We start from the raw sequence: 27,481 nt of genomic DNA, 5'->3' as shown, positions 1-27,481 counted from the left end.
AACAAGGAAACCCTCATATATATACCATATGTCTCAAATTGTGAATCCCTAAACACCAATTCCAACTGTATGAATGAAAATAGTACTCAAAAGAAAATACTCCAAACCTCATCTGTAAAGTATCATTATCACATCTCGAACTACCCTCGAGTAGTCGGCATAATAACAAGAGAAAATCACCTAACTCATAATCACCATGATCATATCATATATGCCATATATCAAATGATGTACCCTATACATGGGCAATCTAATATGGAAGCAAAACTATAACTATAGCATATATATGTATGCATCTCTACGAACAATAGAGATACTTTTGTAAGGCTCGCACAATACTATGCAGACAACGTATACAATCCTCCTTACTCAATTGCTCTGTGATAATAAGTTTTATTCCCTATTCCGGGTACACAAAATAACGATACTTTTGAAAGGCTCGCATAATACTATGTAGATATCGGATACAACCTCCTTAGTCAATCGTCCTTACGACAAATAGATTTTATCTCTCTATTTCTAGAATGCTCATTCGTCCAACGGTAATAGGTTTTATCTTCATATTTCTGAATATGCTTTCAGATCATTGTACAACGGTGAATAGGCATATCAGCCCAACTCGAAAAAACATACACCGATCATCTTCGAGTATTTGGTACAACCGAGGTCTTGTTACGGAAAAAATAACCAAATACCCCTAGTATGGTACAACCGAATCTCTCATTACGCGATAAACACCCACACTGAGCATCCATAACCATGAGCAATACTTTATCATATATTAATTCACTTTCACCAACTCAACTTGTATTAACTATATCAATAATGTGAGTCAAAACAACATAAACTAAGTGTGCGTGCATATATCTTACTATGCATGTCAATATGAACAATACTTGTTAAAAACCCCTTTTGGGTTTCTCATATACGTGGTACGACACTATTCATACGTGACCATGACTGCACGTGTCACATCGTGCGGATCGAATTCCACGAACGCAAACAAAACGGCACAAACAAAACTCAGAAAATAAACTGAATCGCCCGGCGGTCGACAGCTGCTAAACTCGTGGTTGACTGGCTAACGTTCATGCACAAACATGCACGAACAGGCTCGACGGTCAAGCATCGCTAAGTGCACGGTCGACCGGACAGGACCAAAACTGGTTCTCAGGCTTTGAACTTGAAGAAGTTATAACTCATCAAAAACATGTATTTTGTCATTATAAATCATATGACAAGATTAAAACTTGATTTCTACATATTAGAAAATATCCCATGATTTCTTAAACTCTTGATTTAATCTAATCAAGCTTAACATCCCAAATAAGCAATTTTTTTTCACAAGAACCTTAAATATCGACAAAATTAGCATAAATATACTTGCATGAAACTTGAAACAAATTTAACAATTATTTATCCATATTTTCAGATCATGTTTGCCCCAAACCTAGGGTTTTAAGCATCTCTAATCAACATGTAAACTTGTTAAAACATAATTCTAGGGTTTAAACATCTTTAAAACATGATTAACAAGATAAAAATGAATTTAAAAGCAACCCTAATGATCATGATCACACTTTTATTATAAACAGCAAGAAAAATATGTAGATCTAACATTTGTTTATAGTCTAACATTAAAAATCTGGTCTTTTAACACTTCAGGTTAAGATTTAGACATGTAAACACAAATTAAACATCTAAACTAGTTATTTAACTACGAGGATGGGTTTGGGCACAATTGATCTTGCCTTCGCACATGAACACGCCTCTAAACGAATAACAGAAGATCTCTTAATGCGAAACGTCACAATTCCTCACCTTTCCTACGACAAACACTGCAAGATCTCTCCTAAAACTCACAATATAGGGTTATCGTTTAAGGAGGAATTTTGCAGGTGTTAATTTTACGTGAAAGATGGTTAAAAGAGCTTTAAAACGAATATATATACTTAGGGTAATAACTGAGTTTGTTATAAACAAAACCCAACTTGAAACAAACCTGGCAATAACAGGTAGTGCATGATCCTGGGCTGTGCTCAGACTAGGGTTTTGTATATTGGCTATAACTTTCTCATCCGACCTTGGAATAAGGTGATCTAAGATTTATTGGAAAGTGTTGGACCCTAGAGGGGGGTGATTAGGGTCACAAGGCTATAATTGTGCAATAAAAATTAAGACAAGCAAAACACAATATCCAAAAGCAATCAATATAGAGGAGATAGAGTTAGGAATCGTTATCCTATGACGCGCGATGTGTTAACGAGGTTCGGTCTGCTGACCTACGTCCCCGCTCACCACTCTCGAGGAGAAATCCACTACACAACCCGGTTTGGAAGCCGAAACTTCTTCTACACAGCGATCCCCTCACGATCTCACACTACACAGTTGATCTTACTAGATCACACTCCCACACAATTGTTCTCTACTAGATCAAGCTCTCAAAATTGTAGAAATTGGTGTAAAAACTCCCTCTTTACAATGTCCCTATGGCAAAGAAAAGATCACACTGAAGCTGGGATGTGAAACACAAAAACTCAGAAAGAAACAAGTTTGAAAATTAAGCTCTGTAAAAACGTTCTCTGAAATATTTTGAAAGAACTGAGACAATGAGGAAGAAGAAGAGTATAGGTTTAAATAGAAAACCACAGCTGTTTGAACCCATACCCAATCCCCCAAAACCTGGAAACAAAACTATGCTGAGATCGTGTGAAATCGGCACTGAAAATCTGTACCAGATGACCATTTAAATTAAGCGGCGGTCGACCGTGACTTTTTCGCGGTCGACCGCGGTCGACCATGACGGTCGACCGTGGGAAAGCTCGAGCTCACGGTCGACCACGGCGGTCGACCGTGAAAGTCTCTACTGCCAACTGACGAATGAACTCAGGCGCGGTCGATCGTGGCGGTCGACCGCAAACTGATACACTCAAAAAAACAGGTTTTTGACTCACTTAAAATATTTGTAAAATATTCATTTGACTTATGAAAATTGTAAAACTTTGTAAAATGTTTTTAATACTAAAACCAAATTGTTTGAAAAAGGAATTTTGCAAATAGGTCCTCATACTTGTGAAAAATAGTATTTTATGAAAAACGCTCAAAACTATATGTATGAAAATATGTGTGTGATATCCCAATAGCATCAGATGAAATCTAAACTATTTGCCTACATTTTAGCACTAGAGAGAAAAATAAAAACTAGCTAATATCCTCACGTAGAATACAATTCTTTGAGTCTTGATATAGCTTGAGTTGGATGAAGCTTCTTATTGTATTTGGTGTTCTTGAATGAACGTTGCTTCATCACTATGCCTCCTCCTCCTTTGGATATCATCGTTGTAGCGCATATTCCATCCAATCCTCCATTTGTGGTACTAACATGCTTGATGTGTATATTAACTGCATTATCACTCAATAAGCAATTAGTACCGATAATGGTGGTTGTAAAACATCATCAAATCATAAGGGCTAACAATCTCCCTCTTTTTGATGATGACAACCAACCATTATATAAGAACAAAAATAAATATAGCTTATAGATAGGTGCTCCCCCTATCTATGAGCTCCCCCTAAATATATGCAACAAATGAGGAGATTTTTCTGCCCCTTTGTCACCATAAAAAATGGGGTAAAGAGAAATGCATGCAAAATGCAACTAAACAAGCAAGCAAATAGATTTTTTACATATTGCATAAGCCCTAGCCATTTCTTATGCGACAAAAATCATCTTCACCAAGAGACTTATTAAATATATCTGCTAATTGAGATTTTGTGTCAACAAACACTAGGGATACATCTTGTCTCTCTACATGATCGCATAAGAAATGATGACTCACATCAATATGCTTGGTTCTAGAATGCAAAACCGAATTTTTGGAAATATTAATAGCACTAGTATTATCACAAAAGATTTTTATATTTTGAAAAATCAAATCATAGTCAACTAAGCTTTGTTTCATCCACAAAACTTGGGCACAACATAAGCCGGCGGCAATGTATTCCGCTTCCGTAGTGGACAATGCAACGCAATTTTGTTTCTTGGAAGCCAAAGAAACAAGAGAATTTCCTAAGAATTGGCATGTTCCACTCGTACTCTTGCGATCTACCATACATCCGGCAAAGTCGGCATCACAAAAACCATATAAATCAAAAGGGGTGCTCTTTGGATAAAATAAACAAAGATTAAAAGTTCCGGCTTCATTTGGGTATCATGGTGTTTTCTTGTTACGTTTTTGCAAAAAAACACCATGGTATTGTGTTTTCCCTTAAAACGTTTTTAAAACACCATGTTAAATATTTTTGGTCAACACTAGTTTGACCAATTACAACATTAGTATTAAACATATTATTAATATATTATATATTAATTAAAGAAAATATATTATAAATAAAATATTATAATATTTAGTTTACATTATTATAGTATTAGAAGTATTAAATATAATGCAATATAAAATTGTATAATGTATTATAATATTATATTGTACTTAATGAGTTATATTATATTATAATTATTACATATTATTTTTAAATAATTATATATTTAATTATTTTAGTATATCAATTTGTTATTATTATATATTATATTAATATTTTTATAATAATATTATTTTATTATTAATATAATATTATACTATTTTAATATAATATATATTAACTATTATTAATATAATATATATTATTATTACTATTAGTCTTATTAATATAATATTATTATAATAATGTTAATATTATGTTATTACTAGTATGTTATTAATAAATTAAGATATTATAAATAATTTAATATTATGTAATATATTATTGGTCTTTAATATGTTAGGGTTTATTAATAGTAATTTAATAATATATTAATAATTATGATATAAATAAATATTATTATATTATGAATATATTATGTTTAATTAATATTTTGTTAGCAATAAATTATTTTATTAATTATATAATATATTAATATTTATATATTATATTATATTTACTATACAATATATTATTATAATATTATTATTTATTTTTATTTTTATTTCAAATGTTACTATTATATAATATTTTATAATTATTAATTTATTACAGTTTATTTATTAAAAAGTTAATAATATTATAGCGATTATACTATTGTGTAGTATATTATTATATCATTATTATATTATTATTTATTATCAATAACTTTATTATTATTATTTTTAGTTTATTTATATTTTATTATTATATCATACATTGTTAACATATTAAATACTAGTATTTAATATGTTATTATATAAGATATTTTATTTATTATATTTTTATATTATTTAACAAATATTACTAATATATTAGATTAATTATAATATAGTATAGTATAATAAACATGTTGATAATAACTCTATGTTAATTATATTTTATATATTATGTTAGATATTATATTAACACATTCTCAAACTCAAAACCAAAGCACCAAACTTAAAACACCTTTTAGGTGTTTTGAAACAAGTGTTGTGTTTTTAGTTTGAGGATAATTTAGCTCAAAAAACACAATGGTTTTCAAACGTATGGTGTTTTGTTTTTGGCAAAAACACCATGGAAACAAGTAAAACACAATGGTATCCAAACGGAGCCTCCATTAACATACTTAATGATCCTTTTAACCGCAATTAAATGAAATGCTTTAGGAGAAGCTTGAAAACGTGCACATGCACACACACTAAACATGATATAGGGTCTACTAGCGGTGAGATAAAGAAGACTACCTATCATACCTTGGTATAGTTTTTGGTCCACATCTTCACCACTCTCATCCGCATCAAGCTTGACACTTGTACTCATAGGAGTAGGCGCATGCTTAGAATTCTCCAAATTGAAATTCTTCACCAATTCCTTAGCATACTTGCTTTGAGAAATGAATATCCCATCCATAGTTTGCTTAACTTGGAGCCCGAGAAAGAATATAAGCTCTCCCATCATACTCATCTCAAAATGATCTTGCATAACTTTAGAAAATTCTTTGCACAAAGATTCATTAGTAGCACCGAAAATGATATCATCAACATATATTTTAACTAAAATGAAATCATTTTTCATTTTTCTCACAAAAAGAGTGTTATCAATTGTTCCTTTTGAAAAACCATTTTCAACAAGAAAACTAGAGAGGCGAGCATACCAAGCTCTAGGAGCTTGTTTCAACCCATATAAAGCTTTTTAAACTCGGTAAACATGATTAGGAAAAGCATGATCTATGAAACCGGGGGGTTGCTCAACATATACTTCCTCTTCTATAAAACCATTTAAATGAAACCGGGGGGTTGCTCAACATATACTTCCTCTTCTATAAAACCATTTAAAAATACACTTTTAACATCCATTTGAAACAATTTAAAAATTTTAAAGCTAGCAAATACCAAAAACATCCTAATAGATCCCAACCTTACAACCGGTGCAAAGGTTTCGTCATACTCTATGCCCTCCTCTTGATTGTATCCTTGGGCAACCAAACAAGCTTTTTTTCTAGTTACAATGACATGTTCATCAAGTTTGTTTCTAAAAACCCATTTAGTACCAATAACACTAGCATTGTTAGGTCTAGGAACTAGTTTCCAAACATTATTTCTTTGAAAATTATTTAGTTCCTCATGCATAGCTAAAACCCAAAATTCATCATTTAAAGTATCATTAATCTTTTTAGGCTCTAGTTGAGATAAGGAAGCAACATTACCACACTCACTCAAAGCTTTTGAGCGAGTAACAACTCCTTGTGAAGGGCTCCCAATTATTTGTTCCTTTGGATGGTTTGATGCGAATTTCCAAGCTTTAGGAAGTTCAACTTGTTCATGAGCATTGGAGCTATCCACATCCTTTTGTGCTTCTATAGAGGGTGTATCATTGATTTGTAAAAAGTCCAATCCTCCCTCAACATCATCATCATCAACTTTCCTAGGTAAAATAACTTGAGAACCAACATTAGTCTCATCAAAAGTAACGTTTATAGATTCTTCAACAACAAGAGTTCGTTTGTTGAAGACCCTATAAGCCTTACTTCGAGGAGCATACCCTAAGAAAATACCAACATTAATTTTGGACTCAAATTTATCATGATGATCTTTTGTATTTAAAATAAAATATTTACAACCAAAGATACAAAAATAACCAATAAAAGGAGTTTTTCCATAAAATAGTTCATAAGGAGTTTTCTTAAGCTTTGGTCTAATCAAAACACGATTTAAAACATGGCAAGCCGTATTGACGGCTTCCGCCCAAAAATATTTAGGCAAATCAAAGGAGTTTAACATAGTTCGTGCCATCTCTTGTATGGTTTGATTTTCCCGTTCAACAACACCATTTTGTTGTGGTGTTCTAGGAGCAGAAAACACATGAGTTATACCATGATGAGCACAAAAATCATAAAAAGAAGTATTTTGAAATTCACTACCATGATCACTTCTAATTTTAACAACTTTCAAATCTTTTTCATTTTTAATTCTTTTAACATGATTTGAAAATTCATCAAAACATTCATCTTTGCTTGTAAGAAAAATTATCTATGTAAAATGAGAAAAATCATCAATGATAACAAAAACATAATATTTGCCTCCAAGAGAGGTAACACGCATAGGACCGAATAAATCAAGATGAAGTAATTGCAAAGGTTTAGAAGTTGATACCTCATTGATGGATTTGAAGGTAAACTTAGTTTGTTTACCTTTAGCACAATCTTCGCATATGGTATCTTTGATGAAATGCAAATTTGGTAACCCTTTAACAAGATTTCTCTTGGACAATTTGGATATCAATTCCCTGTTTGCATGTCTAAGCCTCTTATGCCAAATCCAAGGGTTTTCATCAATTGCCGTAAGGCACTTCATATCTTGATTCACTAATTCATTCATCTCAAAAATGTACACATTAGATTTACGATTAGTAACAAAAACAATTTTTCCATTCATACAAATAATGCATTTGTCCGGTTTAAAGGAAATATCAAAACCTTTATCACTCATTTGGCTAATGCTAAGAAGATTATGATTCAATCCATTTACCAAATAAACATCTTCTATAACGGGTGAAGGTTTCTTACCAATAGAACCTATACCAATGATTTTACCTTTCTCACCACCACCGAAGGAGACGCTACCTCCTTTAATCCTTGATAGGGTTGCAAATAGCTCTTTGTTGCCCGTCATATGATGTGAGCAACCACTATCAAGGTACCACATCTTTCTACGTCGTGGCCGTGATGTTCCCTATAAAAGATGAAGGTGTAGTAACTTTAGATACCCAAATCTTGGGTCCTTGTGGTTAATAAACTTGGTACCTTTGGGTACTCATGTCATGCCATAGAAATCATGATTATCTTTGATCCTATAATGAGTAGAAATATGACCATGTTTCATACAATATGTGCACACAAAATTTCTCTTGTGTGTTTGAGCATGATATCTATGAAATCTATTTCTACCATGGTGATGATGATTAACATAAGCATGAGTGGGTCTAATCCAACCACTCTCAATTTCTAGTCTTTCAATCTTGGATCTCAGTTGTTTGTTTTCAAAATCAAGATCCCCTAGCAATTCATCTTTTAATACAAGAGAAGTTTGTAATTGTTCTAGTTGGGCATCACAAGAAGTATGCAACTTTTTAAAGGAAGAAAATTCTTTTGACATCTTTTTAAATTCAACATTCAATTCTTCTAAAGCCGTAGCTAGATCACATTGCATGTAGAAGGATTCACTTTCGGTGTCGGATATTACCTCTTGTTCAAGGGTCATGAAACAAATGTTGGGATCATGAAGAGCAAGTTTAGCTCCTTCTTTATTACTATCTGAATCACTTGGTTCGGATTCCTCCCATCTGGCATACATATCCTTCTTCTTCTTGTACTTTATGTACTTCTCCTTGAGCCTTGGGCAATCTTTAGCGATATGGCCCGGTTCATTGCATTCAAAATATTTTCCTACACGTGAAGAAATTTTTTTGTTAGAACAGGGATTAAACTTCTTATTTATTTTTATGAGTCTAGAAATTCTTCTAGAGAGATGAGCCACTTCTCTAGAAAAATCAACTTCACTATCCGATGACGAAGATGAGTTATCACTAGCTCATTTGAGAGCTATGGTCTTCGATTTTGGTGATGGCTCCTCAACTTCCCGTGAGGGCACATCCTCCTTCTCCTTTCCCTTGAGCTTCTTCTCATAAACCTTGAGCTTCCCGATGAGGCCATCGAGAGGTAGAGTGGTAAGGTCATGAGCTTCTTCTATCGCCGTCGCCTTGGGTTCCCACATCGGAGTCAATGAACGGAGAATCTTGTAGTTCGTCTCTTGAATAGTCAATTTCTTGTCAAGACCATGTAATTCATTGATAATGTTAGTGAAGCAAGAAAACATAGCATCAATTGATTCATTTGGAAGCATTTGAAATAACTCATATTCATGCATAAGTCCACTAATCTTGGATTCCTTAACTTGGGGGGTTCCTTCTTGTGTAATACACAATTTTACCCATATTTCGTATGCGGTTGCACACGTTGAAACTCTATTATATTCATTTGGGGAAAGACCACAAATTAAGGCGTTCATAGCCTTAGCATTGAGATTGGCTTGGTGCCTTTCTCCGTCGGTCATGTTCCCGACTTTGGACTTCTCTACATACTTCTTCTCTATGAGTTCTAAGATGCCAAGATCAATGCAACGAAGATAAATTTTCATTCTTGCCTTCCAATAGGCAAAATTACTACCGGTAAACAGGGGTGGTCTAGTGGTCGATTGTCCTTCCAACATATGCACATTCATTGAACCCTCCATAAGATCTTTTCTTTAAGGTGATTAAACCAAAAACTAATATAGAGATCAAGCTCTGATACCAATTGTTGGACCCTAGAGGGGGGTGATTAGGGTCACAAGGCTATAATTGTGTAATAAAAATTAAGACAAGCAAAACACAATATCCAAAAGCAATCAATATAGAGGAGATAGAGTTAGGAATCGTTATCCTGTAACGCGCGATGTGTTAACGAGGTTCGGTCCGTTGACCTACGTCCCCACTCCCCACTCTCGAGGAGAAATCCACTACACAACCGGGTTTGGAAGCCAGAACTTCTTCTAAACAGTAATCCCCTCATGATCTCACACTACACAGTTGATCTCACTAGATCACACTCCTACACAATTGATCTCTACAAGATCAAGCTCTCAAAATAGTAGAAATTGGTGTAAAAACCCTCTCTTTACAATGTCCCTATGGCAAAGAGAAGATCACACTGAAGCTAGGATGTGAAACACAAAAACTCAGAAAGAAACAAGTTTGAAAATTAAGCTCTGTAAAAACGTTCTCTGAAATATTTTGAAAGAGCTGGGACAATGAGGAAGAAGAAGAGTATAGGTTTAAATAGAAAACCACAGCTGTTTGAACCCATACCCAATCACCCAAAACCTGGAAACAAAACCGCGCTAAGATCGTGTGAAATCGGCGCTGAAAATCTGTACCAAATGACCGTTTAAATTAAGTGGTGGTCGACCGTGACTTTTTCACGGTCGACCGCGAGACAACCCAGAAACGCAGAAAAGTCCAGAGACTTCTTCGGTCGACCGTGACGATCGACCGAGGAAATTCTTGAGCTCACGGTCGACCGCGACGGTCGACCGTGAAAGTCTCTACTGCCCACTGACGAATGAACTCAGGCGCGATCGACCGTGACGGTCGACCGCAAACTGATACACTAAAAAAAACAGGGTTTTGACTCACTTAAAATATTTGTAAAATATTCATTTGACTTCTGAAAATTGTGAAACTTTGTAAAATGTTTTTAATACTAAAAACAAATTGTTTGGAAAATGAATTTTGCAAATAGGTCCTCATACTTGTGAAAAGTAGTATTTTATGAAAAATGATCAAAACTATATGTATGAAAATGTGTGTGTGATATCCCAATAGCTTCAGATGAAATCTAAACTATTTGCCTACATTTTAGTACTAGAGAGAAAAATAAAAACTAGCTACTATCCTCACGTAGAATACAATTCTTTGAGTCTTGATATAGCTTGAGTTGGATGAAGCTTCTTATTGCATTTGGTGTTCTTGAATGAACGTTGCTTCATCACTATGCCTCCTCCTCCTTTGGATATCATCGTTGTAGCGCATATTCCATCCAATCATCCATTTGTGATACTAACATGCTTGATATGTATATTAACTGCATTATCACTCAATAAGCAATTAGTACCGATAATGGTGATTGTAAAATATCATCAAAACATAAGGGCTAACAGAAAGATATTGAAAAGACCTATAACGTTGTTCTTTTACATGTTTCCAGATTTGTAAAACCCTGATAATTTATGAATAATATAATTAATGTGTGATAAATTATGATATGTGGATATTTAGTATGATAAATATCATTAAATGGTATATGAGTATAATACCATGTGTTTTGAGTATGAACGAGTTCATACATGAGAGAGAAAAGAGTTAAAACATGCACGAATGGCCAAACATATGGAAACTGGAAATGTCTGATCCAGTCGACCGTCACGCGACCGCAGTCCGGTCGACCGCCACGGTCGATCACGAAACCTGTAGTTTGTTTTTCTCCTGTTTGAGTTGGTTTTGGATTTCTAAACCCATATTCGTTTTCCCGTGATATATAATATATATATATATATAAATATATATATATATATATATATATATATATATATATATATATATATAATATATATATATATATATATATATATATATATATATTATATATATTATATATATATATATATATATATATAATATATATATATATATTATATATGTGTGTGTGGTGTGTGTGTGTGTGTGTGTGTGTGTGTGTTGTGTGTTTCACGTTTTTCTCAGTCTTCGTAAGAACCCTAACAGCCACCAAACCTTCCAACCCTAGTTTGATTTATTGGAGAAGATTGGAGGCTTTCTAGTTGGGTTTTTTGTTGATTTTCGGCTTTTGGAGTGAAGATCTCTTTCGACGTTGCATTAAAACATTTTCCCTACAACCCCACGCGAGTATCATCTCTACTAATCCTTCTCCTAGTTTTTAAAATGTTTTTAAAGAGATTTAAACATTTTGTGGAGCCTAAACGAATAGATTATGTATAAAGGACAAATTCTTTTGTATTATATGTATAAAGATTAGGTCTTTCCATGCTAAAAAGGTTGAGAACATTTTTACAGATGTGATTAAGATCTGATGATAACTTTTAAACGTGGTTAATCTAAAGAAAGAAGTTTAATTTGTTGTTTTGAGCTTTTATGCATGTTTTAGGGTTTTGAATACAAATCTAATGCATAAAAATCATGTTTATAATTGTTGAGTTGTTTTCAGATATTCATATCTGATGTGGCATGTTTGCATAAAAGCTTCATGAAGAATTTGACATGTTTAGATCATAAAAACACTACGTGAACATGACATACACAAAGAAATTGAGAATCTGGAAATCAGGGTTCACGGTCGACCGTCACGGTCGACCGCGTGCAGGACAGATGCTAGGTTATCCTCTGGAGGCCATTGCGGTCGACCGCCACGGTCGACCGCCAGTCTGTTTCGGCTGGGCATGTTTATTTGAGTTTGTTTTTGGTTGTCGAATGGATTTCTCGACCTTATGATGATAGACTATGATATTAGTGATTGTTAAACACCTAGGATGATGGTGAACTTCAGATGTGGACACGCACACCGAGATTTGTACATTTATGCTAGATTGTGTTAGATTGACACACTTTCGACACGAGTTAAGTTGATAAACACATATGAATAATGTTTTTCTATACGTATTCGGAAATAAGGAGATGAAACCTATTTGCCGCAGAACGATTGAGTAAGAGTTTTACAAAAGTATCGTTATTACACGTATCCGGAATAGGGAGATAATAAAACCTATTGACGCAGAGCGATTGAGTAAGAGCATTACAAGAGTATCACTATAGCACAAAATGATGCATACATAGATTTTTGATTAGATATTAGTTTTACTTCCATGATAGATTACCCGTGGGTACGGTATTTATTTTGAAATTTGGCACACCCGTTATGGACGGCAGTTATATTTCGTTTTGTTTTGGTTGGCGTCCTCTTATATTAGAGCAGGCTACTCAGATGTACTTCGAGATGAGATATTTATTCTTTATGTTAGAGATTGGAGTATGTTTCCTTGACTATTTGTTTTTCATTCATAGAGAGCTATATGAATGATTTGATATATGTATGTACTGACTCTATTTTCTTATATACTCCTACCCCTTCTCCTAGGGAGAGGTAGTAATGATCTCGCTAGCGTTTTAACGATCATTGCTTTCCCCCTCTTTTCAGGCAGCAAGTCCGGCGTACGGAGAGTCGCAGGTTGATGGGACATCTTAGTTGTCCGTTTAGCTATTTACTATATTTTATAGTTATTACAAAACTCCACATGTAGTTGATCATTTCCAGACTCTAGATTTGTATTTTATTTCATAGAGTTGAGAGCTATTGTGAGACTATGGTTATTTGCCTCATTGTATTTGAGATTCAGTTCAGACTCAGAGATATATTCTTCTTTTTCATTCCAGTTAGGCTCATTATTAATCTTATGCTTCTTCTGTGTATATTTTCACTGTTGCTCTATTTTGATTATTTACCTGTCTGTATCTTCATCTATTTATTATTTCCACTAGAACGATAACGATTGTGATGGTGAAACATGTCGTATCATGGTGTTTAGTGCTTGGCAGGTTTGATAATCCGGGTTTCACCTGGGTTTGCAGCCTTGTGTGAACCCTGGGGCGTCACAATTGGTATCAGAGCCCTGGTTCTAATATCATTAGGATCATTCTTGTGTCATATCGTGGAGTTAGGATAGAGTTTCCTAGGATCATGTATACAGTCCGCTAGGAATCCCTAGTATGAGTGAGGGCGCATTTTTTATATGTACGCAGAAAATCTACAAATTTTTTTTTTCATGAACTATTTGATTGACTTATAAAGCATGATATGAGATATATATGATACGATTTACTTATATGTTATATGCTTCATGCTTGAGATCCTATTTACTGCATAATAATCTTTACTTTGGAATTATAGATGTCAGGAAGAGGCCGTGGACGCCGAGTTACTCGTGCTCAGGGAGTTGAGTAGGTAGATAGGGAGCTCGAGCCACAGCAGGCTTCGTAATACTTAGTGGATCTAATAGCACTATTGGCAGCTCGTATGATGGTTATTAAGGAGCAGTTAGCAGCCCAGGTTCGTCAAGAGCCTTCCGTTCATGAAGAGGCACCCGTTCAGGAGTCATCTATTCGGGAGGAAATACCAGAGAGGGCACCAGTGATCCCACTGACACCACCAGTTGATAACGGAGCAGCTGATCAGGAGGCTAGACTTCAATTAGTTGAGAGGTATCAGAAGTTGAAAGCACCTGAGATCCACGGTTCGACGGATTCAATTGCTGCACACAAGTGGAAAGAGGATGTGAGCAACATCTTGGATATGCTGAATGTTAATTCGGTGTAGAAGCAGAGGCTAGTGGCTTTCAACCTCAAGGGCGATGTGGGAGGATGGTATCGACTTCGTTTCACCCCAGAGCAGAGGATGACGGTTTCATGGGAGACCTTTATATATTTGTTTGATGAGCAGTATGTTTCGGCTGCAGCAAAAGTCAGAAAAGTGTTAGAGGTAGCTCGGTTAGAGGAGGGAGATATGTCTGTCATGGACTTTGAGAGTAAGTTCATGTCATTGCTTAGATTCACCGGCATGTGGCACATAGAGGAGCGACAAGCTCAGATGTTTCTGATGGGACTTCGTCCAGGGTTGCGTCGGTATATAGTATCTCGGAGGTTTTGGTCAGTGCGGGAGGTGGCAGATGCTACCATGGCTCATGAGATGGATACAGCCACATTCAACATGGGCAAGGACAATGGAAAGTCAGGATAGTCCGAGGACAAAGGAAAATGAAAGAGATCATTTGGAGGCTCACGAGGACCCCAGAAGTAGGGTAAAGGTCTCATCATCAGGGTCCTCACAAGAAGGGCCATCAGCAGGACCAGAGAGCGCAGCAGCAGCGTTGATTCCAGGGAGCTTGTTACAATTGTAATAAGATTAGGCACCGAGCAGCCGAGTGTCGTAGCGCACCCGCAGCAGGCCAGCAGGGCAGGACTCAGCAACACGCTCAGGGACGCGACCAGGGCCAACAGCCAAGGATTGAGGCACCTCCAGCAATTCTGAGGATAGAGGGACAGGTTCGAGCGATCCAGGAGATACAGTAGAGGCAGGTGGCACCATTCACTACAGGCGTTGCAGAGCAGTAGACCGGTAGAGTGTATGCAGTGGTTCCTTGCGATCATGGCGCGAGTGGAGCTGTGGTGGAAGGTATGTTCCATGTGAACTCCTTTCCAGCACGTATACTTTTTGATTCTGGTGCTTCACATTCTTTTATCTCCTATGATTTTTCTATTAGACTTCGTCTTGTAGCTCAGCCGTTAGATTTCCCATTATCTGTATCTACTCTGTTGGGAGAGACGTCTCTGTTAGAAAGTGTTTGTAGGAGATGCATCATCAGATTGGACGATTCTGAGTTCGCGATTGATTTGATCGTGTTGCATATGTTTGAATTCGATGTGATTCTTGGTATGGATTGGCTATCTTCCTACCATGCGAGTATCGACTGTTTTGCAAAAACAGTCAGTTTGAGAGCATATGATGGATCAGAGTTAGTGGTAGCAACCTCCAGAGGCAACCAGTTTGTGGAGTCATTTCTGGCGTACGTAGAGGAGGCGATATTACGGGATCGGAGCGCAGATTTGAGTGAGATACGAGTAGTCTCAGATTACCAGGATGTCTTCTAGGATATACCAGGATTACCTCAAGTGAGAGAGGTCGAGTTTTGCATAGAGTTGCAGCCAGGCACCGCACCGATTTCCCGAGCTCCTTACCGTATGGCGCCTACTGAGATGAGGGAGCTACAGATCCAGATCGATGAGTTGTTGTCTCAGGGCTTCATTCGACGGAGTCATTCTCCGTGGGAAGCATCGGTCCTCTTTGTGAAGAAGAAGGACGGGAGTATTCGATTATGTATAGATTATCGCGAGTTGAACAAGGTCACTATCCGTAACAGGTACCCATTACCGAGGATTGATGACTTGTTTGACCAGTTACAAGGAGCGCAGTGTTTCTCAAAGATAGATCTTCATTCTGGTTATCATCAGTTGCGAGTTCAGAAGATGGATATTCCCAAGACCGCTTTCTTGACTCGATATGGGGCTTTTGAGTTTCTTGTCATGCCGTTTGGGCTGACCAATGCACCAACAGTATTCATAGATTTGATGAATCGCGTTTTTCGTCCGTACTTGGACCAGTTTGTGATAGTCTTCATCGACGATATTCTTATCTACTCGAGGTCTGAGGCAGAACACGAGCAGCATTTGAGGTTAGCATTGCAGATATTAAGAGAGCACCAGTTGTATGCTAAGTTTAGCAAGTGTGAATTTTGGTTATCAGAGGTCAGATTTTTGGGCCATGTTATTAGCCGGGAGGCCATTGCAGTGGATCCGGCTAAGGTAGAAGCCGTACTTGATTGGGAGCCACCGAAGACAGTTACCGAGATTCGTAGCTTCTTAGGCCTAGCAGGCTATTACAGAAAATTCATTCAGGACTTCTCAAGGATTGCCACACCACTTACACGCCTTACTAAGAAGGGTGTACAGTTCATTTGGAGCATAGAGTGCCAAAAGGCATTTCAGACATTAAAGACTAAGTTGACTTCAGCACCAGTATTGGTTATTCCTAGCAGTGATAAGACTTTTGTTGTCTACACTGATCCATCCTTATCGGGTCTTGGCGGTGTATTGATGTAGACCCAGAGAGTCGTAGCCTATATTTCGAGGCAGCTGAGGACTCATGAGCAAAATTATCCCACGCACGATTTGGAGCTAGTAGCAGTGGTCTTTGTACTGAAGGCGTGGAGACATTATTTGTACGGAGTGCAGTTTGAGTTATTCACAGATCACCAGAGTTTGAAGTACCTCTTGGAGTGCAGTTTGAGTTATTCACAGATCACCAGAGTTTGAAGTACCTCTTCTCACAGAAAGAACTCAACCAGAGGGAGTTATTCACAGATCACCAGAGTTTGAAGTACCTCTTCTCACAGAAAGAACTCAACCAGAGGCAACGGCAATGAGTAGAGTTTATTAAGGATTATGAGTTTGCTATACAGTATCATCTGGGAAAGTCGGCACAACTGAACATGGAATTTTTAAGAAGGTAAACAATCAAACTCTCATCGAATTGAAAGGGAACAATGAAAGATTACTTACCTTATGTGGAGAGCTCCTGGGTGCCGAAACATAAGTCCAAGGGTCTCGCTTCTATACACACATACATAGGTATTCATGTAAGATTCTAACAACTAAGACTAGAGTTATCTACCTAATTAACAAGTTGTCTTATGTCATATGATGCTTTACAAGGTTACATATGCACTCTCCTAGCATGTATAAATAGCAAGGATAGGAATTAGGTAATAGGTTACAATAGCAAAATGGATAATCGAATATTGTCCGAAAGGCATAAAACTAGTGTCAAAATGTTCTTGCATTAGTGTAGTTTCAAGGATATTAATTTTTTCACCAATCCAATATCCAGAATGGTAACTTACACTTTAAAATATAGGACATGGTTAAGCTGAAAGTATAGATTGCATTGAAATATACGTGTGTGCTGATTGAGGATTCAAATGATGTCTGAATAATATGGAATTAGTGGCAAACTCTTCCCATATTTATCTAGTTTCTAGTATATCAAGTGTTTCTTTGAATTTGATAATGAAGGACTAAGTTATACAAATATATGTTGATATACACAAACTAGGCGTATAGATTGTATCAGAAGATACTAATGGCTAATTTATAGTACAAATGATGTCTGAATTTAATAAAATAATAGCTAAAATGGCCATATACAAATATACTTCTCTGATCATCAACTGGATTGTTGATGTGCGTAGCAGGCAAGGAGTTCTGGTATCAAAAGTGCATAGATTTTAGTAGGTAGTAAAATGCAAAAAATTGAATCATGACCTAAATCTCCTAATGGAATTGGTCAACCAGAATGTACCAAAATTGAGAAAATTCCTATTAAAATAAGTAAGGCAAGTATATTCTAGTTTAAAAGTTCTTATCATTATATCCAAAGTATAGGCAAAGATATAAGTGTGACGCCCTAGTTTCACACAAGGCTACAGTCTAAGATAAACCTAAGAATGTCAAACTTCCCATGCACCCGACACTGTGCGATAACATGTTTCACCATCACAGTAATATCTCTCTAATGGAATCAAATAAAAATAATACGGGTACAAGCAGATATAATACAGGTAATAATCCAAGGAACGCGAAATAGAGAAAAGATATCCAATAATAAATGAAATTATGTTCCAACAGAAGATAAGTAAGTTCATCTGATAAGTCTAAAATAAGACTAATAAATCTCTGACATAAGAGTTAACTGATACAGTATTAAGGCTGAGCTAAACTACATATCTAAAAGAAAACTAAACTCATAAATATCGATTGTGGAGCAATAAATATCTAGTAAATAAATGACGGCGAGCTAAACTGCATCTCCGTCAACCTATGACTATCCGGACACCTGACTCGCTGCCTTAAAAGAGGGGAAACAACGAACGTCAAAGAACTAGCGAGAACATCTTCATCGTCCCTAGGGGGAAGGCGCTTAGGTGTATAATAATACAAGTAAGTACATACAGACATTTAAAGGAATTAAGATTTAGAAATACACAACACGAGAATGAGTACGTCGAGCGAAATAATCCAAGCAAGGAAACCCTCATGTATTTACCCAAGTATCTTAAATTGTGAATTATTAAATCCCAACTCCAAGATCCTATGAATACAATAATCAATAAAAAAATACACTACCAAGCCTCATCCAAACCAAGCCATGTTAAAATACCTCACACTACCCTTAGGTAAGTGGCACGGTAACAAGAATAAAAATCCCGTAAAAGAATCTCGTATAGTGTACATCGTTATGGGATGAATAAACACGTATAAATCTTGTGTTTAACATAGTTCGGGTTTATTCTAGTATATGAATCACAAATATAAACTTTTGAAAGGATCTACTAATCCTAACATGGTTACATTGATAAATTCATCATGAAAACCAAATCAAATCAGCAAAATCTCATGTAAATTTACTTTAGAACTTATACTCAAATTAAGAAATTTGTTTCATAGTATTTTAGATCAAAAAGATCAAACCTTTATCTCATACAAACTAAAAGTGTGATCTTTACTCATAAAATATGTTTTAAAAATCACATAAAAACCAAATAAAACCAAGAAATATAGGGGATGGGCTTGGAGGAGATGAAACTCACCTCAAAAGTCATGATGGACTCCCAAACACGGGAGAGACACGATCCTCCTTCACCAAACATCGTAGATCTCGCCCTCCTCTAGGTTTTTGCTTTTCAAAGCTCTCCAAAATCACAAGCGAAATCTCAAGTGTTATTGAGGGAAGGGGGTGGCTGATCAACGTAGGAGTAACAGGAGAAAATAGGTGAAAGTCGGGTTAACACATATTGGTCGACTGATGCTTATTGATCAGTCGACCGGCCATCACCTATCAGTTGACTAATTTCAAGGGCCAGTCAACTAATCAGCGGTTTTTTTAACCAACTATTTCTCATGTGTATATGCATGTTTACACTTTTATACATTCATATACGTACTTAATCGATCTCAAATCGATTACTAACATACTTATTCATCTCAGAATAGTATCAACCATAATAAAAATCATTTAATATTATTTTCCATAATATTTTTAAAATTACGGGGTTTTACATTCACCCCTCCTTAAAAATAATTTCTTCCTAAAATTCCGTAAATAATTATAAATCACAAAACATGTGTCATATACGCAATATTTACACTTAACATCTAGAATGTGAATACTCCCATTTAACCTCTAATTAAACGAAACTAGTACGTCGGGTGAAAAATCCAAACAAGGAACCCACCATATATATATCATATGTTTCAAATTATTAGAAACGAAGTGTTAATACCCACATTCCAACGTAAAATGTAAAATGCGGCTATATAAATAATATGCACACAAGGCAATACATAGTTAACAATATACCTGCTCGAACATGTGTGGGTAGTCACGACGCATGTCCTTCTCGTGCTCTTCAGCTCCTTTCCTATTCCACTGCACTTTAACTAATGGGAACACTATACTTCAGAGTTTTTTGTCCTCTCTTGTAAAAATGTGAACTGGGATCTCAATGGTGGTCAAATCCGCCTGAAGCTAAAAATCTGGTGCATCAAATACTCTCTACTGCTCTTCATCGTATAAATGCTTCTTGAGAATAGAAATATGAAAAAAATCATGCACTCCATGCATCGACGCTGAAAGGTCTAGTCGGTATGAAACAGCTCCAACACAATCCACAATCTAGAACGGGCCAACATATCTAGGGGAAAACTTTCTCTGTCTGCCAAACCGTTGGACATCCTTCATATGTGACACCTTCAACAAAACATAGTCTCAAACCTGAAACTCTAATGGTCCGCCTCTGATCCGCGTAACACTTTTTCCGACTTTGTGCGGTACGAATATGCTCCTGAATCAATGCTATCTTCTATGAAGTTTGTTTAACCAGATTTTGTCCAAGTAGCAAGCTATCCTCCGGCTCTACCAAACAAATTGACGATCTACAATGCCTTCTATACAATGCCTCATAAGGAGCCATACCTATAGTAGATTTATAACTGTTATTATAGGCAAACTCGACCAATGGTATATGATCCTCCAAACTGCCTTGGAAATCTAACACACATGCCCGAAATCATCCAATATTTGGTTAACTCTCTCCGCTTGACCATCTGTCTGTGGGTGGAAAACTCTGCTATAAGCTAGCTGGCTGCCGAAAGAATTCTAGAAGCTCTTCCAGAAAAAAGATGTGAAAACTAAGCCATGATCTGATACAATCGTCTCTGGAACTCCATGCAATCGTACTATCTCCCGAATAAAAATCCTTACATAGGTCTCCATCGTATGAGTTATCTTAACTAGTAGGAAGTGCACCGACTTTATAAATTGATCAACAATCACCAAAATGGAATCATTCCCTTTGCTGGACCTCGCCAATCGTACAATGATATCCATTGAAATATCTACCCATTTCCACTTAGGAATGAGTAAAGGCTGTAGGGTACTTGTGGGTCTCTGATGTTCTGCCTTCACTTACTGATAGGTTAAGTATTAAGATACATACTCTACAATGTCCCTATGTATGATGCTCCACCAAAAATATCTCTTCAAGTCCTTGTACATCTTAGTTGTTCCTGCATGCACAGTGTATCTGGTATGGTGTGCCTCATCAAGTGGATCCTTTTCAATTACGGATTATCTGGTACAACTAACCGACCTTTCATTCGAAGGCTCCCATCAGATCCGATGGTCCAATCTTCCTTAGGCTCTTTGGGAATTTCCTCCTTTTGGCATTGATTCTAGGAGTCCTCCAATTGAGAACTAACCACACTATCCATCCAGGGTGGCTGTACGACTAATGCTCCCAAAAATGCGTAGCATCCAACAACTTCTAATCTGAAATTAAACTAACTGAGTGTACGAAGATCTCGATATAATGAACATCTCAAAGTTGTAATTCTGTGATGACACTTCCTACTTAAAGCATCTGCTATGACGTTCTCCTTTCCCTGGTGGTACTGAAGCATAAACTCGTAATCCTTAATGAACTCGACCCATTATTGCTGCCTCTAGTTAAGTTCCTTTTGTGAGAAGAGGTATTTTAGACTCTGATAGTCTGTAAAAAGTTTGAATTGTATCCCATAAAGATAATGCCTCCATACTTTAAGTGCGAAGACCATTGCTGACTACTCCAAATCGTGAGTGGAATAATTCTGCTCATGAGTCCTTAACTGCTATGAGATGTAAGTCACTATACTCTGGTCTGTATCAAAACACCTCCTAGCCCCGACAACGATGCATCTATATAGATGACAATAGTCTTGTCACTAATCGGAATGATCAACACTAGTGCAGTAGTCAATTTGGGCTTTAAAGTTTCAAAGGTTTTCTGACATTCCGAGCCCCAAACAAACAGAACACCCTTCTTTGTAAGGCATGTTAGCAAGGTCGCAATCTTAGAAAAATTATGAATGAATTTCTAGTAGTAACCGACAAGCCCCAAAAAGCTAGGAATATCTAAAACGGCCTTCAGTGGCACCCTATCAATAAATGCCTCGACTTTAGCCTGATCAACTGCAATGTCCTCCTTGCTAATGACCTGGCCTAAAAAACTAACTTTTGAAAGTCAAAACTCACATTTGCTAAACTTAGCATATAATTGATGCTCCGACAAAGTCTGCAATGTTAATCGATGGTGCTGCTCATGCTCGGCCTCTGACTTTGAGTAAATGAGGATGTCATCGATGAAAACAATTACAAACTGGTCCAAGTATTGATGGAAAATCTAATTCATCCAATCCATGAATATTTTGGGTGTATTGGTTAGCCTAAATGGCATGACAAGAAATTCAAAAGACCCATACTGAGTCAAAAATGCGGTCTTGAGTATATCCACCTCTCGTACACATAGTTGGTGATAGTCAGATCAAAGGTCAATCTTTCGAAAAACACTTCTCCTTGTAACTGGTCGAATAAGTTATCAATCCTCGTTAATGGATACATGTTCCAGTGGTGACCTTATTCAACTCACGGTAATCAATACATAAATGAAGGCTATCATCGTTCTTCTTCACGAAAAGGATCGGTGCTCGCCATAGAGAATGACTCTATTAAATAAAACCTTGAATAATGAGCTCCTATAACAGAGTCTGTAACTCCCTCATGTCAATAGGGGCCATATTATAAGGTGCATGAGATATTGGTGTTGTGCCCGGTTGCAATTTGATGCAGAACTCGACCTCTCTCACTGGAGGCAATCCAGGTATGTCCTAAAAGATATCTGATACTCTAAGACCACTCTAGTTTCACACAAATTGGCACCCTAATCCCACAATAACACCTCCTTGACGTATGCTAAAAATGACTCCGTAAACTGGTTGCCCTGTGAGGTTTCTATAACCAACTCAATCCCATCGGATGCTCGCAAAGTAACTATTTTGGTAAAACAATCGATGCTGATAGTAGGAAGATAACCAATCCATACCAAGGATCACATCGAACTCAGACATGCGTAAGACGATCAAATCGACTATAAACTCATACTCGTCAAGGCTAATGATACATCTCCTACAGTTACCCTCTAATAGGGACACATCACCAAAAAGGATTAGATACTAATAAGGGTACGTGTAGAGGATATGCAACTAACTAAAGTCTATTCATGAAAACAAAAGATATGAAAGAGTGCGAAGCTCCTGAATCAAAAAGAATACGGGCTGGGAAGGAGTTCACAAGGAACATACCTTCCACTATGATCCTGCTCGCACCATGGTCATGAAGTACGATTGCATAAACTCAGCCCAGAGCTATAGCCTGCTACACTAAAGGATCTAGGGTATATGGAACTATATGTCCTTGAGGTAACTCCTAAATAGCATAGACCTATCCCTCAATACTCGAAACTATCGGTGGTACCTCTAGTCTCGCTGCTGACCCAAAACTTATCCCTGGGGCTTAACCTGACCCTTGTCCGACTGTCCTCCTGCTAGTGCACTACGACACTATACTACCATGTGGCCAATCTTATGATAATGATAACAAGTACCCTAGAATGTGCACTGCTACAGTAATCAGTAATCTCGCTGCGGTCCCTTCTTATGAGGACCTTGTTGTTGCTGCTGTGAACCCTTGCCCTACAGCTTGGGCCCTCCGGGTCCTAACAATAATCTCTTTCCTTTTCCCTTGCCCCCGGACTACCCTACTTTAGAGCTTCCATCTTTGCTCTTCTCGAATATGTCGGTCTCCTGTGAGATGGTGGCATAGGCTACCTCTCGTACTGAGTGAAAACATCAAGATACAAGATAGTTAAATAAGCTCGGGCAAAGTCCCATCAAAAACATCTGAGCCTGACGCTCCTCTGTTTGCCATATGCTCATAAATCTGAGTAGTCCCATGAACTTGCTTTCATATTCAGCTATTGACATGTCTCCTTGCTCTAATCAGGCTAGCTCCAACTCCTTCGCGGCCTTTGCCACTGATGATACATACTGCTCGTCGAAGAGGTAGATAAAATCCTCCTATATAAGTGTCAAATGCTGCTCCGATGTGAATTGGAGCCTATACCATCCTCCGATGTTGCCCTTGAGGCTCAAAGCTGCTTGCATCTACTTCTGGAGTGTGTCACCGTTAAGAATATCTAAAATATTTATAACATCCTCTTTCCACTTATAAGCCGCAAGTGAATCCAATGTGCCCTGGAACTTCGGTGCTCTTAGCATCTAATATCTCTCCACCAAACGAAGCTAAGTCTCCTGTTATGCAACTCTATCAACAACTAGTGGTGGTGTAACTGCTAGCGATTCCTCTGTGATAGGCACAGGTGTTGCTGGTGGCAGTACCACTAGAGGTGGTGTCACTAGTGGAACCTAATTCACCACTTACTCTTGGAGTGCTGCCAGCCTGGCTGCAATTGGTGCTATGATGTTATTCAGATATTGCGGAGCCTATTGTGGCTTAAGCTCTATCTCAGCTTGCCCAGCTCCTTGAGCACGGGATCCTCTTTGACCACAACCTCAACCTGACATCTGTAATTTTAGGAGATCTTATAAGACGCTAAAAATGAGACCTCAAGCATAAACAACTTAACATATAACAATAGGAAAGCATATCACATAGTATCCTCAAAATACTTTATAATCAAAGAAAGGTAGTCAAAAAAAATTCTTAAAATATTTGAGTTACGTATATTACGGTCTCACTCAATCTAAGAATTCCTAGTGGACTCTATACATGAATCCTAGGAAACTCTATACTAGCTCCACGACTCGATACAAGATATCCTAAGAATGCTGTGACTAGAGCTTTCATACAAACTATGATGCCCTTGGTTTCACACATGGCTGTAGTCCAAGGTGAACCCAAGGATGTCAAACCTGTCATGCACCCGACATTATGTAATAATATGTTTTACTGTAGGTGTAAAAATTGATTTCTCAAAATAGGGATTTTGTTTGTATTGATAAGAATAGCTTATTACAAACTAAATGAATCAAAATTATAACAGAAGCAGAGGGAATGCCCTCCTTGTTTAATGTGGGATCTTTAGTAGCGATAGGACGCCTCGCTCAGTTCTCACACCGAGTTTGCTTCCCTTGGACAATTCGATCGAGGTTGTAGGAGAGCTTCAGTACACAGTAGAAGCTCATGTTGGTCGAGTTTGAGTCTCCGAGCTCATTGGCAATCAAGGCCGAAAGCTAGAAGGAGATGCTACAGTGCAAGAATAATGCAAGGAGCAGGTCATCAACCCGGTCAAGGATTGAGAGCTAATGGTCTAGCTAACTGATTGAGTTAATCAATTAACTGCGAACCTCTTTCCTATAGCCAGAAGAGGCCCTTAAATAGGAGAGAGACGGTATGGTCGCTCCCTTGAATTATGGGATGTGCCCATATACTGTTGAGAGATGCCATACCTCTTACTTGTACTATGAGCAGCTACTTGATGGGCTCAGAGCATTGTACTCCTCCCCTTCACATCACGAAAGATGGGAAGGCCCATCCCTATATGCGGCAGCGTAGCCGCCATGTACTCTGGTGAGTCTGGTGAATTTGTTGATCGCTTGGCTGCTTTCTTTGACGTGTAGGCGACTCCTAGTCACCTGGACGAACTTAACTCGTGCATGCGAATCAAGAACACATGTGAGCCTCAAATTGTCTGGCGATGAAGGTGTACTTAGCGATTAAACGAACTTAACCTGTGCAGGCGACTTAAGTATGCATGCGAGTTCGGTAACTGTGTGGATTTGACTGGTCACTTGTACTATGAGTGGCTGCTTGATGGGCTTAGAGTACTGTGCTCCCTCCTTTCACGTCGTGGGAGATGGGAAGGCCCATCCATGTATGTGATATTGTAGCCTTCTAGTACTCATGAGAATTTGTTGGTCAATTGGTGTATTTCCTTAACGTGCAGGCGAGTTCAGCTCTTCAGTAGACTTGACTTGTGTAGGCGAATCAAGTAAGCAGGCGATTTTCTGGTCACCTGGAAGATTCCTCGATCGTACAGGTGAGTTCAGCAATCGCGCGCTCTTGACTCGTGCTGGCGAGTTAAACCTGTGAGTTAACTTCCTTCAACTGCGGACTCAACTCTTGAGTAGACTTGACTCGTGCAGGCGAGTCAAGTGTACAAGCGAGTTTTTTTAGGTCCTCCTACAGTCAAGCAATTTTTATCACCTACATTCACCTTCAAAGTAATGTCTCTCTCGTTGAATCAAATAAGAAAAAGTGCGGGTACAAGCAGATAGAATAAAAGTAGTAATACAAGGAGCACAATATAGAGAAAAGATATCCAATAATGAATGAAATTATGTTCCAATAGAAGATATGTAGTACATCTGATAAGTCTGAAATAAGACTAATAAATCTCTGACACAAGTGTTAACTGAATACAGTACTAAGGCACTCAGCCTTCAACATGAAATACATCTCTAAAAGAAAACTAAACTCATAAATATCAATCGTGGAGCACTAAATATCTAGTAAATAAATAACAGCGAGCTAAACTACATCTCCGTCAACCTACGACTCTATGAACGCCTACTCGCTGCCTGAAAAGAGGGGAAACAATGAGCGTCAAAGCACTAGTGAAAACATCTCTATTGCCCCTAGGGAGAAGGGGTTAGGTGTATAAAAATACAAGTTAATACATATAAATATAAATTGTATATCCTAAACTAAAAGGAATTAAGATTTAGAAATCCACAACATGAGAATGAGTACGTCGAGTGAAATAATCCAAACAAGGAAACCCTCATGTATATACTCATGTATCTCAAATTATTAATTGCTAAATCCTAACTCCAAGATCCCATGAATACAATAATCAATAAAAGCAATACACTACCAAGTATTATCCAAACCAAGTTATGTCAAAATACCTCACACTACTGTTGGGTAAGTGGCACAGTGACAAGAATCAAAATTCGGTAAAAGAATCTCGCATAGTATACGTTGTGTACGAGAAACTTTAGCCTTATACCCTACACTCGGGGTAGATAACATGGGAACAAAATAAAATTCTTTGATTTCTCTACAAAAAGAATAGTGTGGAGTATAGGTGCTCACAATATCCTGTGGCTCATCACAATATTTGCGATTCACTACCTTACTCGAACACCCTGTGGAGTATAGGCATACTAGCCTAATCGGGAGCCTAATACAAATAAATAAAATGTAGAGCCTCGGTACTCACATCATCCTGTGGTTCAGTGCTATCTCATGCGACTCATAACCAAACTCATTCGCTCTGTAGATTATAAGTATATCAGCCTTATCCAA

The sequence above is a fragment of the Asparagus officinalis genome, chromosome 1, assembly GCF_001876935.1.
Source record: "Asparagus officinalis chromosome 1, Aspof.V1, whole genome shotgun sequence".
NCBI lineage: Eukaryota > Viridiplantae > Streptophyta > Magnoliopsida > Asparagales > Asparagaceae > Asparagus > Asparagus officinalis.
Note: the sequence above shows the minus strand (reverse complement) of the source record.